The sequence below is a fragment of the Schistocerca americana genome, chromosome 2 (genome assembly GCF_021461395.2).
Source record: "Schistocerca americana isolate TAMUIC-IGC-003095 chromosome 2, iqSchAmer2.1, whole genome shotgun sequence".
NCBI classification, from domain to species: Eukaryota; Metazoa; Arthropoda; class Insecta; order Orthoptera; family Acrididae; genus Schistocerca; species Schistocerca americana.
The window spans coordinates 120594909-120610489 of record NC_060120.1 but is presented as its reverse complement, the minus strand read 5'-3'; the positions used below and the strand labels follow the sequence as shown (position 1 = coordinate 120610489).

The 15581-nt window shown below is 44.0% G+C and overlaps 1 protein-coding gene across 2 annotated transcripts in view; it reads right to left on the bottom strand.

Moving 5' to 3' along the window:
* The window catches only part of LOC124596011 (anoctamin-10), a 321895-nt gene that overhangs the window by 200070 nt on the left and 106244 nt on the right, over positions 1 to 15581 (bottom strand). The window lies entirely within an intron of this gene.

Here is a 15581-nt window from a genome sequence, read left to right as displayed (position 1 = left end):
AGTATAGTTCGCAAGCTTACGTTTAGGGGGGAGCGCGCAGTTTATGAAGTAAAGCCACCACGGCCGCATTAACCCTTTCGCTGCTACAGAGACGTGCTCCCCGCATTCCGCGCTGTGCGCGATTTTGTCACTGCACTGCTCGCCTGTGCTGACACAAGGTGTTTCCGACTGCTTTGACACACTTATCATCCGATTCCACAAAAACTATTTGGCCCAAAAATTAGATTTTTACACATCATCTTGACTGATACCTTCCCCCAACTTCCTTTGACTGATTAAAAGAGCTTTAAAATAAAGCCAAACGCGCCCGGTGTAAATAAAACTTTTATTACAGTCGCGAAAGACGGAATATTTCTCAATATTACATACGACACCTATGTGGTACTTACATTAAATGAGATATTGTTATACGGTAAATTTTATATGAAATTTAGGTACCTTGTCCACATTTCATTCTCAACATTGTGGCAACTAAAATCGACCATACGGAAAGTATACGCTATGAACTTTTACCTCTGCAAACTCTTCAAAATTTCGTGCAATGGTTTTCTACATTTAATGCTGCACAATAACTGGGTTGAACATCGAACCAAAATTAAGTCATTTATGGGGGGAAGGTATCAGTTAAGAAGATGTGTAAAAATCTAATTTTTGGGCCAAATAGTTTTTGTGAAATCGAATGATAAGTGTGTCAAAGCAGTGGAAACACCATGTGTCTGCACAGGCGAGCAGTGCAGTGATGAAAAAATCGCGCACAGCGCGGAATGCGGGGAGCACGTGAGTGCAGCAGCGAAAGGGTTAATGAAGGGACAAAGCACTAGAAATTTCAAAAAATTGCATTCAAACGAATAAAATTCGTGAAGTAACACTCTTCGATATTGTTTTTAAATAAAGAAAATATTTAGCATCGCACAAGGTTTGAACTCTTTCGCTTACTAACCCAACGCCATAACCGTTACACTAGCGCAGCTCGTCCTGCTGTGTCTCTCCATAAGGATTCTAACAGGTCACGCAAAATTCTGACAAACACAGTTGGTATGCCTATGAATTACTCGCACTTCGTCGAAGTACAATAGGAAATAAACAATTACCACTGTTCTTTATTGCGAAAAAGCGGTTTGTGAAATTGATACAAACACCTTTCCTTGCTATCGCCTGAATTAGGAGTCTTATTGCTTGTTTGGTTTAATTAATTAATAGAAAATGAAGCAACTGGTATAAAGAATGATTTTTCCAAACTTTCTATAAAACAAAGTCTGCTATCAAGACATTGCTTTTGTTCTATTACTTTATTTATGACTGAACGTTTCTAAAACTGAAGACACTGGTCCCTGCTCTGCTCTGCAGTCGAGATCTGGCAACGTTGTTCTCTGTTCATTGGCTGACTGTATTTTTTGACGTCAGTGCGCAGAACGAACCTAAACTCGGCCGCCAACATAAATGACGCGCACTTTAGTTCCACATGCTCCTCACTTCTGAAGCAGCGTGCCGTGTCGCGGAACGACGGACCCACCTCCCGGAGACCAGTCATTCAGCCTGTTCGCACGCACCCACACGCTGATATTCGACCCTGTGATATCGGCGGGGGTACTGGCCTTTGGTTACACGTTTCCACTTCCTATGACGGCGCCACAGCGACTGAGCGTTGCGTAACACTGACCTGTGTGATCGCACAGAGGAAGGTGCTGTGAATAGAGAGCCTGTATTCAAATAGTGGCCGTACGTGAAGTTGCCCGTGATTGGTTGATTAGCTTTGGTGCCATTTTTCTGCCAAACGTCTCTCGCGCTTCCTATGTTCGCCGTGCTTTTGAGTTGAAGTTCAGAGGAATTTTGGAAACGATTAAAAGGTATTTGAATTATTGAGAGACTTGTTATGCGTTGACATGCATGTTCGATTTAGTTGTATACCGTTTTTAGTCGTAATTAGCGTTTGCGATCTGAAATACGCGTTGAAATAATGAAGCGTTTTGTGATTTAGTGCATACTGGTAGCATCACAAGCTTTTCTGAAGCCAATATCTTACAGTCCTTGCTGGAAACGGAAATTTCCTATAATTGTTGTGCATTCTCATTCGACTTTATAGCGTCAAACTTTATTTCGTTCCGAATCAGTACGCTAGACATTATTTTGGTTTCAGTATTATTGCCCGACTGTTGACGCAGGCGAGTTGTAAGCACGTTTTCCGCAGTTGTCGTCGTTTGCTGAAACATTATTCGTAGTAAATAATTGTAGGTACTCTTTACGACAGTTTTTAATAGGCCTACTTACTGATAATGTTAAATGGGATGTTTGAGGTACTCAAAAAAGTAGGAATAGACCATAAAGATAGAAAAATGATATGGAACCTGTACAAAAACAAGACAGCAGTTATCGGTGGACGGACAAAACAAGAAGAGGTGCAGATACGGAAAGGTGTCCGGCAAGGTTCCGCACTATCCCCTGTTATCTTTAACCTATACATTGAAGAGGCGCTGAAAAAAGTAAGGGAAAATTCACAGACAGGTGTAGTAATTCATGGCCAACGAATAGATATGATAAGATATGCCGATGATATAGCAGTCCTGGCTGAAAGTGAAGAAGATCTTTTAGTCCTACTGAATAGAATGGATAAAGTTATGGGTGAAGAATATAATATGAGAATTAATAAAGCAAAAACAAAAGTAATGACATGCGACAAAGAAGATCAAGTGAAAGTCCAAGTTCATGTAGGCAATGAACTGCTTGAAGAAGTTGATAAATTTACTTATCTGGGCAGTAATATTACCAGGGATGGAAGGAGCAAGGCAGAAGTGAGAAGTAGAATAGCTCAAGCAAAGGCTGCTTTTAACAAGAAGAAAAACATTAACATCTAAGAGCATCAGCCTTGAAACCAGGAAAAGATTTTTGAAATCATATGTGTGGAGTGTAGCATGCTATGGGTGTGAAACATGGACTCTCGGGACAGAGGAACAGCATAAGCTAAATTCTTTTGAAATGTGGTGCTATAGACGCATGCTCAAAATAAAATGGATCGACAAGGTCACAAACGAAGCACAAAGAGCAGGAGAGAAGAGAAGCTTCTGGAGTTTCATTGTTAAAAGAAGAGTGCAATTTACAGGCCATCTATTAAGACATAAAGGACTCCTGAACACAATCATAGAGGGATATGTCGAGGGAAAAAGACCAAGAGGAAGACCACGACTGAGGTACATGGATCAAATCGTGAAAGATGTGGGATGTAACACCTATAAAGAAATGAAGAGAAAAGCTGAAAGACGCACAGAATGGAGACAAGCTGCCATTTTAGCTGTTGCAAACCAATCCTTGGATTGACCACTACAGAAGAAGAAGAAGAGGGGTAGGAGGGATACGGTAGTTTTCTTGTTCTATTTGGTCACTTATATATATATATGAAAGAAAGTCTTAAGCAGTTGTTTACTTGTGACACGCAAAAAGTTTGAAGACGAGACAAGAAGTGCTAATACGTCTCACACTTTTTGAATGTCACAAGTAAACAACTGCTTACAACTTTCATTCATCTGACGTAATACAGGTACGTTAAATCTTCAGCGTTATGCACTTCCGAAACAAAACAAATGATATACACTATTTTTTTTATTTACGTTACTTTCATTGCAATATGTCTAGTAAACGAACTTTAAAGGAGATAAATGCAAGTAACGAAAATTGTTACAGCCACTGTATCAAATTGTCCTGTGCTGTAAGTAGTAGGCTACTATGAGTATATTATAGCTGTAAAGAAAGGCATTTAACGAATGATTTCGCCATATTGTCTTGTGCTTTTGATTCGGTGAGTGTGTACTCCACTATTGGCCTTTCAAAAGTCCCGCCCGCAGTTTGGCAGAAAAATGGCCGCCGTATCGTCCGGTTGGCCACACTCTCCCTACACAGGCTCTCTACTGTGGCGCGTACGTGCACGCCACCTGTCTGCCATTTAAATCACTTATTACGGTTCCGCTGTTCCAAACGTGCTCTTACCGTGGCGTGTTTCACTTAGTACAAACAGTAGTGTAAGATACGTTTTTCAATGTTAATACTAACCCCAACTGTCTACTTTTTAATCGTCTTCATTTTCGTCTTCATTATCTTCATCGAAACCGTCTGTGGCTTATCTTGCTCTCGAGCATGTTGCTCTGTCCATCTTTTCTGTGCTCGACCAATCTTTCATTTTTTGGCAGGTACTGCAGCAGCGACTAGGGCGCTCTACAAGAAGCAGTCAAATGAAAATGAAACAGATGGAAAAGAAGTAAGCAAATGTTTATTATTTCGAAAGTAATCGCCATAACAGTTAATACATTTATCCCACTATGAGATAAGATGGTCAACGCAATCACGAAAAAATGTTTGGGGTTGCATACGATACTACCATTGTACCCAGGAGTGCACGTCTTCGACCGAAGTAAATCGACGACCACGAATGTCTTTCTTCAACGCTCCAGAAACATGGAAATCGCATGGTGAAGAGATCGTGACTGTATGGAGGATGTGTAGGGCTTCCCAGCGAAATTTCTGCAGCATAGTCGACACAACCTTGGCAAGTGTGGGCGGCCCGCGATGGGCTACATGTTTAAACAGCTATTGCGATTACTTTTGAAATAAGGATCAGTTTACCTATTCTTCAACGAGCGAGGTGGCGCAGTTAGCACACTGGATTCGCATTCGGGAGGACGACGGTTCAATCCTGCGTCCGGCCATCCTGATTTAGGTTTTCCATGATTTCCCTAAATCGCTTCAGGCGAATACCGGGATGGCACCTTTCGAAGAGCACGGCCGACTTCCTTCCCCATCCTTCCCTCATCCACTGAGGCCGATGACCTCGCTGTTTGGTCTCTTCCCCAAACAACCCAACACCCACCCCCCTCCCCCAACTTATTCTTCTTCCATCTGTCTCGTTTTCATTTGACTGCCTCTTATTGTTTCTTACATTCTTATTAATGATCTTTCTATTTGTTCCTGTTCTTCACTACTTCTTTCAGGTTACATTCTTATTAATGATCTTTCTAATTGTTCCTGTACTTCACTACTTCTTTCAGGTTAAGTACTTTAATTCTTTACTGATATCTTAATTTTCCTTCCTGTCTATCCATGTATAGCTATCTGCTGCTCAGGAATCTGAACTCTGCAGTTAAGTGTCGTTGTGTCATGTCGTGTCGTCCAGTATATGCATCAACAACAACTTTGCTACTGCCATTGTCTTATTTAGTTTAGGGAAAGTATCCCTTTTGCTGTTTCTAAAATTAGATTTGAATGCGTCATAAGGATACTGAAACATGTGCAGCTTTCTACTTGCATCAACAACTGCTGTTGAAACTCATTATCACGCCAAAAACAAATAAATTTGAAAGTTTTTGAATAAAAACATTCTAAGATCGCATATAAGTTTTTAGCAGTTAAAATTTAATCAGGGGACTGGTTTCGATCGCGGTAAGATCGTCATTAGGCAATTGAAACTCCATGATGGCTGGAGTGAGTAGCGAGGAGCAGCCCGCTATGTACCGACGATAAACACTAAATTTAAACAACTTATGTTTTTATTTAATACCTTTTATTCTAACATTTTGTCACCGTTTCCCCAGGAACAATGTTCCAAAAGATGCTTAATAAAGGAATTTGTTAACTTGCTTCATTGATTCATCATTAATGATATTTTGGCCCGAACTAGATCTCATCCTCAAGCTGCCACTACATTAAATATTTTCAATAGTTGATGCTTCCATAGCTTTAAGATATTTGTCGAAAATCATGTTACATCCCCGTCAGCAACTATGAAAACCTTTATAGGTGTTACTAGTTTCGATTGTTACTGATCATCGTCGAACAAAAGAATTTTTTCCTATTTCATTATCAGCGTAGATGCATACATGAAATTCGAACTCAACATCCACAACGTCAGAAACACGAACTGGACTGCAGACCTCAATAAACAGACTTTGAACACCATTCAGCAAACAGAATGTTTGAGTAATATAACACCTGCCGTGGCCTCTTTAGTCTGAAGAGCGATATAATGAAGCTCTGAACAAGAGCTTATCCAGTCGAAGATCTTTCATTTCTCTGTAAATTTATTTTCTTACTAATTCGATTTAGTACCTTTTCATCATCCGAGCTACCCATCCAGCATTCAACATTCTCCAGTAACAACACATTTCAAAAGCTTCTATAATCTTCTTATCGTGCTGTTTATCGTCCATGTCCCCTATGAACTCCGGACTTGCCGAGGTGTGGTGGCTGTTATACATCAACGATGCAGACAACCGTACCGTAGGTGCAGCCACAACGGAAGGGGTGGAGTGGTCAAACTAACATATGGTTCCTGAAAAGAGGCAGCAACTTTTCTTCTAGTTGCAGGGGCAGCAGTCTGGATGACTGACTAATCGGCTCCGTTTCACATCAGCCAACCTAGCCTTCCTGTGATGGTACTGCGAACAAATGAATGCAAGGGAAGACTACAACCGTTATTTTTCACAAAGCATGCACCTCTACTGTATGGTTAAATCATTGTGACATCCTCTTGAGCAAAATATTCCGAAAATACAACAGTCCCCCCATTTTTATCTCAAGGCTAGGACTATTCAGCAGGATGTCCTCATCAAAAAAACTGAAGTGGCGTTCCTGGGATCGGAGCTTGGAATGTTAGATCCCTTAATCAGGCAGATGGATTACAAAATTTAAAAAGGGAAATGGATAGATTGAAGTCAGATATGGTGGGAAATAGAGAAGTGCGGTGGCAGAAAGAACAGGACTTCCGCTCCGTTGAGCAAAAAGTTATAAATACAAAATCAAGTAGGGGTAACAAGAGTAGGTGTAGTAGTGAATAAGAAAATAGGAATGCTGGTAAAGTGCTATGAACAGCATAGTGAAGGCATTATCGTAGGCAAGGTAGACACGAAGCCCACACTCACCAAGTTTAAACGCAATTTTGCTCCGCAGATGATGATGAGACTGAAGGAATGTATGATGAGATAAAGGAATGTATGATGAGATAAAGGAAATTATTCAACTAGTTAAGGATGACGAAAATTTAAGACTGCAATTCGACTGCAGGAAAAGGAAGAGAAGGAAAAACAGGTGAATTTGGACTGGGGGAAAGGAACGAAAGAAGAAGCCGTCTGGTAGAATTTTGCAAATGATCGCTAACACTTTATTTACGTATCTTGAAAGAAGGTTGTATCGGGGAAGATACCTGGAGTCCCTGGAAGATTTCAGATTGATTATATAATGGTCAGATAGATTTCGGAACCAGATTTTAAAATGTAAAGCATTTCCAGGGGCAGATGAGGACTCTGACCACAATATACTGGTTATGAACTGCAGAAAGTAGTAAATTAAGGAGATGGGACCTGGATAAGTTGAAAGAACCAGAGATTGTTCCGAGTTCTAGAGTGAACATTAGCCAACGATTGACTGGAAGAGGGGAAAGGAATACAGTAGAAGACGAACGGGTAGCTTCGAGAGATGAAACAGTGAAGACAGCAGAGGATAAAATAGTTAAAAGGACAAGGTCTAGTAAAAATCCTTGGATATCGCAGGAGACATAGAATTTAATTAAGGAAAGGAGAAAAATTAAAAATGCAGCAAGTGAAGCAATCAAAAAGGAATACAAACGCGTAAAAAGTGAGATTGGTGGGAAGTGCAAAAAGGTTAAGTAAAAATGGCTAGAAGAAAAATGCAAGGCTGTAGAGGCATGAGTAACTAGAAAATAGACACCTTCCACAGGAAAATTAAAGATGCGCTTGTGGAAGAAAGAAGCTGTTGTATGAATACCAAGAGCTCAGATGGAACATTAGTACTAAGCAAAGAGGGGAGATTTGAAAGATTGAAGGAGTAGAAGGAGGAGATGTACATGAAGGCAATATTATAGATGTGGAAGAGGACGTAGATCAAGATGAGATGAGAGATATGATACTGCGAAAAGAATTTGACTGAGTACTGAAAAATCTCAGCCGAAACAGGGCCCCTTCAGTAAAAGACACTCTCTCAGAACTGCTGATATCCTCAGGAGAGACAACACAGGTGTATAAATTAGCGAAATACCAGTTTAATAATTAATGGTTGCAAAATACTGGCACGAATTAGTTACAGAAGAATGGAAAACTGGTGGAAGCTGATCTTGGGGAAGATTCATCTAGATGTCAGAGAAGCGTTGGAACAAGCGAGAGAATACTGAACTTATGACTTAACTCAGAAGATTAGTTCAGAGGCAAACCAACGTTATAGCTTTTGTAGACTGAGAGAAATCTCTTGACAATGTTGACTGGCATACCTTCTTTGAAATTCTGAAGGTAGCAGGGGTAAAAAACAGAATGAAACATGATGTACAACTTTTACAGAAACCAGACGGCAGTCATAAGAGTCTAAGGACCTGAGGGGAAGCAGTGGTTGAGAAGGAAGTGAGACAGGATTGTAGGCTATCAAAAAATGGCTCTGAGCACTATGGGACTTAACATTTGAGGTCATCAGTCCCCTAGAACTTAGAACTACTTAAACATAACTAACCTAAGGACATCGCACACATCTATGCCTGAGGCAGGATTCGAACCTGCTACCGTAGCTGTCGCGCGGCTCCAGACTGTGTAGCCTATTGCAATGCTATTCAATCTGTACATTGAGCAAGGAGAAATTTTGAAAGGGAGTTAAAGTTCAGGGAGAAAAAATAAAAGCTTTGCGTTTTGCCGATGTCTTAATTCTGTCGGAGACTGAAAATGACTTAGAAGAGCATTTGAAGGGAATGAACAGTGTCTTGAAAGGCGGCTTTAAGATGAACAGAAAAAGGAAAAAAATGGAATGCAGTCCAATTACACCAGGTGATGCTGAAGGTATCAGATTAGGAAACGATAGACTTAAGGTAGTAGACGAGTTTTGTTATTTGGACAGTAAAGTAACTGATGACGAGGGAGGTAGAGAGGATATGAAATGCTGACTGGCAATGGCAAGAAATGTTTTTCCGAAGAAGAGACATTTGTTAACATTGAATATAAATTTGGATGTTAGGAAGTATTTTCTGATGGCATTTATCTGGAGTGTAACGTTGTGTGGCAGTGAGATGTGGATGGTAAGAAATTCAGACATGAAGAGAATAGAAACTTTTGAAATGCGGTGCCACAGAAGAATGCTGAAGATTAGAAAGATAGCTCACGCAACTATCCAGGAGGTACTGAACAGAACAGGGGATAAAAGAAATTTATGGTACAACTTGTCTGAAAGACGGGATCAGTTGACAGGACACATTCTTACACGTCAAGGAAACCTCAGTTTAGTATACGGGGGGGGGGGGGGGGGGGGTTTAGAAATGTATATCGAGAGCAAAATACGAACACACTATGGAAGTTCCAACGCATGTCAGTTGCAGAAGTTATTCCGAGATCAAGAGGCTTGCACAGGATGGAGTAACCTGGAGAGCTGCACCAAACCTGTCTTCGGACTGACAACAACCACCAACCAACCAACCAACCAACCAACCATCTACCACTGCTAGTTTCTTGATATAATATCCTTAGCATCGCCTTATTCAATTCGATTACATTCCATTACGTTTGTTTTACATTTTTTTATGTTCATCTTCTAACTTTTTCCATTCAATTGCTATCTAAGTTCTTTACCGTCTCTTACAGTATTAGATTATTGGTTACCTGGTTGGTTGGTTGATTGGGGGTTAAGGGATTAAACAGGAGCTCATTAGTCCCTCGTTCTCGGTATACTGTATCTGAAGTTCTTGTCATCAGCTAGAAATCCTATCGAAATGTAACAGTATGAGTACGTAGAAATGGTAATCTCGACTCTCTGAAAGAAATGTATGGGTCGGGCTGGTCTGCAGACCAGAGAACGGACGAGGGTCCTCCAGGGTTTATCTGCCGCGAGAGTCACGTCACTCATGCCTGAACCTCGCCGACCCAACGCAGTGGTAAGATAGTAACGGAATAAATAATTTGTTCTAGCTGGGCGGAGATCCGTTATAGTAAAAGTGAAGAGACTACAAAGATAATGAACATCAGTCCTAGTCCTAGTCAGTTCGTAAAAATATAGTTTAAATTCAAACTTTTCGAAGAAGTCAGCGTCTCTACTGGGCTCAATTTTCGTTCATGGGCCACGGTTTGGGTATGCAGTACATGCATGTGTGGCACCGGCATATTTAGCTGCTGATATGAAAAATATCCAACTCGACATTGTGGCTCACGATGGATAGTTAGAGTAGGGCCTGTACCTCGATATCCAAGATCAACGGGCATTAATCTTCTGGATTTTTCTGTCTGCGCTCGTATTGAAAATGAATTGTACAGCACTTTCGCTGATAATGGTCAAGAACCGAAACAACAAATTGTGCAGTCCTTACAACGTCTTCCCCCCCCCCCTCTCCCCCCGTGTATCTCTGTGCAGTCTTATTTCGTTAGTACCCACGCCACTAATTCGGACGGATCTATTTCAGGGATCTAAAGTCACAGTTATCCCCCTCTCCTAGGGACTTTCCGTAGCCTGTTCCTCTCAGTTCTTCAGGAGATGTCGGAGTGCTGCTGTGATTTGCACTGATGGCTCTAAAGCCTTGGAGTCTTGGACAGAACGAGATACTCGTTTGCACTTCCTGTCGGTCAGGAATAATGGAACAACATTCGTTACTGCGGACGTGTAGTGCTACAGCGGTGCTCCTAGCCATTAAGAGCCCAAACTTTTTTTTCTCTCTCTCTTCTTCTTCAAACAAACCTCCCTCGATCCCATATTAATTTACAGTGATGCAATGATTAGTCTCCAGATTACCTCTCTGAGTCCAAGTCATGTGGGTACCCCGGCGAATGAAAGGACCGACCGTTTCACTAGAAAAGTAATTACCCAACAATATTCACTTCGACATTTCCACGCGCTGATTTTCGGGTGAAAATAAGACTTCTACTCGCTCGGTAGTGGAACGTCACTGGTGGGCTACTGCACCCTCTAATAAACTCTGCGCAATCTATGAGAGTGCGGTGCCATGGCGCTTCTCCCTCTACACCTCCCGGAAGGAATGCACAGTCCTATGTCACGTGCACATTGGTCACAGTAGATTAGTCCACAGTTCTGTCTTTTGTTACGAGCCACCACTATGCTATGGTTGTAGTCCTTACAGACACCTTTCTGGTAGACTGTCCTTCCACCTGGCCCTCCACGGTAGGAATGGTCTCCCGGATATTCTTTTATGTTGGTAGGCGACGTATGGAGAGTAACTGGCTCTTCATTTCCTCGCGAGCAAAATTTTTTTATTCTCGAATTCAATCTCATAATCTGTTTCCGGGGTAGAGCTGGGATTTGTTTTGTTTCGTTTTGCTTTAGGGCGCTAAAACAACTGAGATCATTCGCACCCAATTCAAAACTATAGAACACGGAGACAGAGGAGTTTAAAACGACTAGATGTCAGTCCCAATTGACATAACAGAAGACAGCTGAAAACAGGCACGGGGAGAAAGGGTTAAAAAAAGAGACCATACAGAAAAGGAGGTCCAAAACTAAAAATTAAATGGCCTTCACCATATTGCTTTGGCGGATAAAAGTAAAACGCGGCCGACAGCCAGCGCCTCATTTGCTAAAATAGCCGACAACTCAGACGGCAGGCCCAAGCGGGAAAGTAAATGGTTAAAAAATGGGCATTCCGTCAGGAAGTGGCGAACAGTTAAAACGTAAGCGCAATGTGTACAAAGTGGTGGGGTAGCACCACTTACCAAACGGCGATGGCTAAAAAGGCAGTGCCCAATACACAACCTAGTTAAAATAAACTCCTCCCGGGGGGAGGGCCGAGAGAAGGTCGTCCAAGCCGCTGGGAGAGGCTTACGAAGCCGGAGCTTATTCCCGTGAAGAGAAGACCATTGGCGATGCCAAAGAGACACCACCTGCTGACATACGGCAACACAGAGATCACCGGAGAGAATATAGGAACTAGCAGGCTGAGTTACGAGGATTGCAGCCTTGGCGGCAGCGTCAGCAGCCTCGTTTCCTGGCAGACCGACATGACCTGGAACCCACATTAACATCGCACTGGCTCCACCAAGAGTGAGCAATTGACAGGTTTCCTGGACCCGCTGCACTAAGGTATGGGTGGTGTACAGCACACACAGAGTTTGAAGGGCGCTGAGTGAGTCTGAGTAGAGGACACATTGAAAAGTCTGTGTCGCCGGATGCACTTCATGGTCCGATAAAGGGCGAAGAGCTCGGCTGTAAATACTGAGCAGTATGGCGGAAGCCGATATTGAAAGACACGGGTGCCAATGACGAAGGCACACGCGACCCCATGGTCAGTCCGAGAGCCATCAGTGTATACAAAGGTACTATCGCGAAGTTCCATGCGAAGGTCGTGAAACTTAAGGCGACAGACCGAGGCTGGAGTAGCGTCCTTAGGAAGCGAATGAAGGTCAAGGTTAACATGGGTCGCTTCACGAAGCCAAGGTGGTGAAGGGTTTACAGCCACCGGGAAATTTGCAGGTAGTGTGAAGTTAAGCCGCTGTAGCAAGTGCGGAAAACGGACTCCAGGAGGTAACGGAGAAAAGGGACGCACCCCATACTGGCGATCAAAGGAATCATCGAAGAAGGAGGCATAGGATGGATGGCCTCGCATGGCAGACAAACAAATTTCATACCTTCTGAGGAGAAAGTCACGGCGGTAGGACAGTTGTAGTTCAACAGCTTCAGCATACAGACTCTCAACCGGGCTAGTGCAAAAAGAGCCATTGGCCAAACGGATACCACTATGGTGGATAGTGTTGAGAGGGCGGAAGAGGGATGGACGTGCAGACGCATAAACAAAGCACCCATAGTCTAGTTTCGAATGGACAAGGGACCGATGCAACTGGAGGAGGCACCCCAGGGAGTACCACTGTGGACACGTAGGACACTGAGGAGCCACCTACAGCGGGCTACCAGGAAAGACACATGGAAGGACCAAGAGTGTTTCCTGTTGAGCATGAGCCCCAGGAATTTCGTAGTTTCAACGAACGGAAGGGCAACAGGCCCAAAATATGAAGATGGTGGGAGAAACCATTTGCGCCGCCAGAAATTCATACAGACAGTTTTTTCAGTGGAAAAACCAAAGCCATTGTCGACGCTCCAGGAGTAAAGACGATCAAGACATCGCTGAAGACGCCGCTTAGTGAGACAGGTCCGCGGAGAACTGCAATAGGTGGCAAAATCGTCAACAAAAAGGGAGCAGGAGATGCCTGGGGCTAATGGCGGTACGAAAGAGGACGACACTCAGCACGGAAGCCTGAGGCACACCGTTTTACTGGATAAATGTGTCCGACAAGGCAGAACCCACACGCACCTTGAAAACTCCGTCTTTTAAAAATTCCTGAAGGAAACAGGGCAGGTGGCCACAGAAGCCCCACGTGTAAGGAGTACGGAGGATACCAGTTCTCCCGCAGATGTCGTAGGCCTTCTCCAAATCGAAAAACACGGCAACAGTCTGTTATTTCCACAGAAAACTATTCATGACATCGGTGGACAAAGTAACGAGATGGTCAACTGCAGAATACCGCGCTCAAAATCCACACTGTTCATTCGTCAGTAATTTGCGAGACTTGAGCCACCATAGCAGCCGAGCAACATCATACATTCAATCACCTTGCAGATGCAGCTGGTAAGAGAGATGGGGAAGTAGCTAGAAGGAAAGTCCTTAACGGGCTTGGGTATGGGTATGGCGGTGGCTTCACGCCAACGTTCGGGAAATGGGCCCTGTGCCCAGAGGCAGAGTGTTAAGCAGAAAGTGCTTGCTTGCAAGAGAAAGGTGCTGCAATATCTAAATGTGGACGGCGTCTGGCCCTGAGGCGCAGGAACGGGATGAACTGAGAGAATGATCTAACTCCCTCATAGTAAAGGTGGCATTGTAGCACTCACGATTCGGAGAAGAGAAGGGCATCGCCCGAGCCGCCTCCACCAGTTTCCGATGGAGGAAGGCAGGATAATAATGGTAAGAACTCGAAATGTCTCCAAAATGGCAACCCAAGGTGTTGGAGACAGCAACAGGGTCCACGATGACATCGTCTGCTACTCCCAGGCTGGAAATCGAGGAATGGATCTTGGTCCCAGAAAGCAATCAGAGGTTGGCCCACACGATAGAGGAAGGGGTGGAACTGTTAAAAGAAATAGTGAATGAAATCCATCTAGCTCTTTTGCTATCCCGAAGAACGCGACGACACCTTGCACGCATCTGTTCATAAAGAATGCAGTTCGCCACGTCTCCGTGCGCGAATTTCGTCGCGGCATGCCTCAGTCCACCGAGGGACTGGGACACGACATGACAAAGAGGAAGTGCGAGGAACTGAATGTTCTGCATCAGTAAGAATAACGTTTGCGAGATATTCCACCTGGACGTCACAACTGGGGAAATCTTGTTCTTCGAAGGTCGCCAGGGAGAAGCAAAGCTGCCAGTCAGCCTTAGTAAGCTGCCATTTGGGTGTGCACGCAGATGGGGTAGGAGTCAGCAAACGAACAGCACACGGTAAACGGTCACTCGAGTAGGTGTGAGAAAGAACATATCACTCAAGACGACGGTCAAGATGGGCAGTGCAGAAGGATAGGTCCAAATGGGAGCAGGCGTGCAAGGAGTCAGAAACGACAGTGGGTGCGCCAGTGTTAAGGTAGAAGAGGTTACTCTGGTTAAGAAGGTCAGCCAAGAGGGCACCTCTCCGACAGGTCCTGAGACATCCCCAAGGGGATAACGCGCATTGAAGTCACCGAGTAGCAGAAATAGGGAAGGTAGCTGCCCAATAAGCTGAAGGAAGTTTGCTCTGGTGACATCGAATGACAGAGGGAAAAAGTCAGGTGGGGAAGGAAAAGGCAAACTGCAACAGCTTGAAGATGGGTATTCAGGGAGATGGGTTGACTATGAATGTCATCCCGTATGAGCAGCATGGCGCCCCCATGAGATGGACTGCCGACCTCAGGGGGAAGGTCAAAACGAGCCGGTAAGAAATGTGAAAGCTCAAAGTGGTTTTGAGGGCGCATTTTCGTTTCCTGAAGGCAGAGTACAAGGGGACGCTGCAATGCTAAAAGCAGCCATAAATCCTCTTCGTGGGACCAAAGGCCACAAACGCTCCACTGGAGGAGTGTCACGAAGAGATGTAGGGGTTTCACCTTGGCAGCTGTCGAGTGACAGCCTGTGAAGAGTACTACTACAGGGCATAGAAGCAGGAGGATCCTGCTCCATGGGGTCCACAGAAGCATCGGCTTGGTTGTGCGGTCGGTCCGTGGAGTCCAGCGCTGAAAAACGGTTGGTGGAGCGCATCGGCGACACAAGAGGCCGGCCGAGCTAAGGTATCCTGTGGCGACATTGTCGAAGAGGATCTTCGAGTCAGCAAAGGAGAAGACCATTTGCTTTTGGTGGACTTCTTCGAGCCTTTCCAGTTAGAGGAAGACTCGGGTGTTGTTTGGATGGAGTGACAGAGGAAGTCTTCACGTGAATACTCGTTCTGTCCTTTCTGGTATACCAGTTGTATAGCTGGTGGCTTTGCCCCTTGAGGCGAGAGTTTGATGGTTTGTTGCACAGCTGGGTGGAGGGATTGTGATGCTATCTTGGCACTGGGCGATTTCACAACCTTAGAGTTCAATTGGAGGTCGCATATGTGTGT